This window comes from Cibotium barometz, chromosome 23 (assembly GCF_041138505.1).
Source record: "Cibotium barometz isolate CiBa-2024 chromosome 23, ASM4113850v1, whole genome shotgun sequence".
Lineage (NCBI taxonomy): Eukaryota > Viridiplantae > Streptophyta > Polypodiopsida > Cyatheales > Cibotiaceae > Cibotium > Cibotium barometz.
In genome coordinates this window covers 43,990,274-43,995,231 of record NC_141068.1, presented here as the reverse complement: position 1 = coordinate 43,995,231, position 4,958 = coordinate 43,990,274, and positions in this window count along the sequence as shown.

Sequence of the window (4,958 nt, the reverse complement as noted above, 5' to 3'; positions counted from 1 at the left end):
TGTCTAATAACTCCATGTAAAAGGAATTAGACCAATTGTTTAAGTTGAGAGAGTAACTAGCTGATAAATCACCCTCTATTTCACTAATCACTATAGACAACCTATTTAATCAGCTCCATAATGCATAATTGATTCAACCAATCATATAAAAACCTCCTCAAGTATGTGTATCACACAATTGCTAAGCAAATTCTGAATTTAATCAATATAATTTGGCCTCCACTTTTCAAAAAGAAGAGAAAACTGCTCTGTTTCTTCCCTAAAGGTCTTCCCTACAGGTTGCGCCACCTGCTCCTGAGGTGATTTGAGAAGTTTATAATGGTAATTGAAGATAGATATGGGTGCCCAACACTCCTAGGCATGTACACTATCCATCAATGTAGTGATTTTTACAAAAAAGAAGAATTTGCTGCAGAAACCTGAAATCCAAGGGAGATAAGGTATCGGCTTATCTTATCATTCCAAGCACGAGGTGCTTGCTTCGAACCATATAATGCTTTCTTTAATGTGCATACATGAGTGGGGTACCTCGGGTGTATATATCCTTCTGGCTGTGCCATATAACCTTCCTCTTGTAAATCACCATTTAGAAATTCATTTTTCACATCCATTTGATGCATTTTCCAACCATTTGCTGCAGCCATAGCAATGATTGCTCTCACTGTTCCCATCTTTGCAACTGGACTAAATGTTTCATCATAGTCCAAGCCTTGGGTTTTTGCATAACCCTTAGCTATCAACCGCGCTTTATGGTGCTCAATGGAACCATCTGATTTACATTTCACCTTATAAACCCATTTGCAATCAATGACATTTTTGCCTTGTAGCAAGGCAACCAAATCCCAAGTGTCATTTTGAACCAATGTGTCCATCTCAACATCCATTGCCTTCTCCCATACATGATTCCCAATAGCTTCTGTATAGCATGTAGGTTCCACATGCTTCACCAAAGAGGTCATATATGCATAATGCATGTAGCAAAGTCATGATATGTCAACCTGTCTGGATACTTGACCCTTTGGGACCTCCGCAATGCATGCGGATCACTTTGAACACCTGTCACTCTAGCATGTAGAGGCACATATCTTTCCTGCCTTGCACACCTGGTGTGCGTAAAACTGGTATGCCAAGTTCCTCATCCAAACTTTTTGAACTTGACGACTCATAACCTGTAATGCCAATTCCTTCAACCTTCTTTTTCCCTTTATCCACAGCACTACTCCCAATGCTCACACTCTCATGTCTCAAGCATCCTGAAGAAGGCTTCTTTCTAAGCTCTTTTACTTGAATTAAAAGCACTATAGCATACGATTTATATAAGAAATTCTAATAGAGTAGCAATCGGGCCAATTTTCACAGTCGAATTGTTTTGATTACAATTGGATTGTTTCAGTAGAGCAAATGATTCAACTCCACTTTTCCATCACTTCACAGTCAAATTGTTGATTACAATTGGATTGTTTCAGTAGAGCAGTCAACTCCACTTTTCCATCACTTCACAGTCAAATTGTTGATTACAATTGGATTGTTTCAGTAGAGCAGTCAACTCCACTTTTCCATCACTTCACAGTCAAATTGTTGATTACAATTGGATTGTTTCAGTAGAGCAGTCAACTCTACTTATGCTGTATTCTCTCCGTTGGGGTAGGAAAATATAAATCCGCGAAATGGCGTGCGAGTCTTGCTCGGCTTGTTTGAGTTGAAGCGGAAGAGATGAGATGTTCGAAGGCGAACACAGTCATATCTTGAGATTGGGTGAGGTCAGGAATACCAGATAAGTAGGGAACTTCCATCTATAAAAAAAATTCTTTGATTAAAAATTCTTCATTAAAGAGGCTTACAAAATGAAAATACATTATGAAAAATGCTTTTTCTGAATTTTTATTATCAATTTATGATAAGAATTTGCTTATCCGTATTAGTTTTAAACCGGCTCTAATACCAACTGTGAGATCCCTCTTTCCACCGAGCAATGGATTCGGGGTACTAGCAGCGAAAGTAGCACTTCTCGCGCGGGGCAGGGGTCCCACACTCAGGCCTCGCCCACGGATATCCGGACAAGAGACTAATCCGTCGGTTTTTCCAAAACCGAACCCGAAAAAACTTCCTTCACCCAGAAAGCACGGGCGATTCCACCAGGATTACTCTTTACTCTAACGTAGTCAAGACCATTACTGATCAAGCTGATCTGCGGACTGTACCTATAAAGATACTTGGTCAGATCAAGGGGGAAGATACTTGCACTTGGATCATTGGGATCAACGCTTTTTTCCCCATTAAGAGGCACAGCCGTTGATTCCTATCCATAGAACAATTACTATCCGGGATTTACTTTATCTATCGTAAACAGAAATTGAGTCTCAATTTACGAATCCATCAGTCCAGCCTAACCCCATCCAGTCCCATGGGTTAGCCAACCGCCCAACCACTGTAGTGATGGGATCCAATTAAGAATTTGGTTAGGTTTTGTCCCGGGTACCAAGGAAAAGAGTTTCAAGGCCCCCTAGCCAGAAGTTCATGCGAACATAAAACTAGTCACACCACTTACACACCCAATATGAAATTGCCTTTTTCTTAGCATCAACTAACTTTAAAACAATCTTTTAATGAAACCATTATATCACTGATGACAATCCTCAAAGTCTCTGGTTAAATCCTTATTTCTAGTCATTCATTCATCGGTATACTTATGGCATCATTGGTAACCAGAACGCTCACCACCTGTTCACTCAGGGGCCTTTTCCATAGTTCCTAGCTCATAGTAACCGGCAATATATAATAGAATGGAATCTCCGTGGAAGATCAGCAAGATCAACCCACAGATCCATATAAAAGAGCCATGGACTCATCCGTTGAGGACTAGCAAGGTCAATCAACCAGATCCATGCCCGGTTTCAGAAATCAATTCTTATTCTTTATTCCAATATCTTCCACGACGCACGTGTGGGTATCTTCGACGACCCAGAGCCCGAGCACCGTATGGTCAGCACCCTCTAGGATCCTTCGCAGGTGACCTAGCGCTTCACTCATAGGCCGCTTCCTTGGTCCCTCATCCACCGTACCGGAAGCTCACCATTTAAAACGAACCGAGGCTGGTCAAGTTCTCGGTCGACCTTGCTACGCGAGACGTCCTCCATTGACTCTCCATCAGCAGTTGCAACTTTATCAGTTCGATCTTCATGACCTTAATCCTCAAGACGGTCAAAATGCTTCCCCAGCATTCTTGACCTAAAACAGTCATTTACAAACAGTCACAAAATACAGTTTCTATAACGAACTCTCGTCTTTCCACATTATCCACTCTCGGACCACATTACTTATTCCCTATTCCATTCAATGTGTACTCATTCTCATCCATTCACTCATATAGACTACACATTATTTCACATACACATTCACCTTCATTATTCTACATACATATTCATGTTCGTACGTCCTCTCATCATACATCCAATTTCACATTCATACATACGCATCTACATGTATACATCTATTTTCACATCCTCATTCATACATCCACATTATACATACATCTAATTTCTCATTCATACATATGCATCTACATGCATACATCTATTTTCACATCCTCATTCATACATCCACATTCACATACATACATCTACATTCGAATCTACATCCATACATCCACATCCACATCTTCATTCACATTCACATCCATACATCCACATCTACATACATACATCCATTTTCACATCCTCATTCATACATCCACATCCACATACATACACCTCTTATCACATCCTATCACTTCCCGTATGCATCTTATCACATTTCATATCTTTTTATAGAATACAAGAGAATTCTTATATTTGATATAAGATTTCTCTACACATTTTTTTAATGCATAAATTCCATTTAAGGAGACTAACATTTTCGAAATAAAAATCAATCTTTTATGCATCTTCCTATGCATAAATTCATTTTAAATGAAAATGACACTTTTGAATTAAAATTTCATCTCTTATGCATCTTCCTATGCATAAACTCAATTTGGATGAGAATAACACTTTTGAATTGAAATTCCATTCTTTTATGCATCTTCCTATGCATAAATTCAAATTAGATGAGAATGACACTTTGAATTTAAAAATCAATCTTTTATGCATCTTCTTATGCATAAATTAAATTTGATAGAAATTACACTTTTAAAATAAAAGAATTTCTCTTATGCATCTAAGTTATGCATAAAATCCATTTATGATGAAAATCACACTTTTAGTATAAAAAGAATATCTTTTATGCATACCTCTATACAGGAAATCCAATATGATAAAAGTAACACTTTTAATAATCAACTTTTATGCATACCTCTATGCATGAAATCCAAATATGATAAAAGTCACACTTTTATAATAAAATAATCAACTTTTATGCATACCTCTATGCATGAAATCCAAATATGATAAAAGTCACACTTTTATAATAAAATAATCAATTTTTATGCATACCTCTATGCATGAAATCCAAATATGATAAAAGTAACACTTTTATAATAAAATAATCAACTCTTATGCATACTTCTATGCATGAAATTCAATTATGCTAAAAGTAACACTTTTACATTGAAATAATAATCTTTTATGCATACCTCTATGCGTGAATTCTAATTATGATAAAAGTAACACTTTTATGTTAAAATAATAATCTTTTATGCATACCTCTATGCGTGAATTCTAATTATGATAAAAGTAACACTTTTATGTTAAAATAATAATCTTTTATGCATACCTCTATGCATGAAAATCAATTATGCATAATATAAAAATCAATTTCTCTATGATTACAATGAATATCTTCAATTCATCTAGGATGATAATTCCTAGAATATGGTAGAAAGTCCTCTTTTCATGCTTTGAATGAAATTATTTTATGCGTAATTCTTATAAAAAATTTGCCATAGCTCCGCTGCTATGACTGATAAATCTCAATTTTTCTAA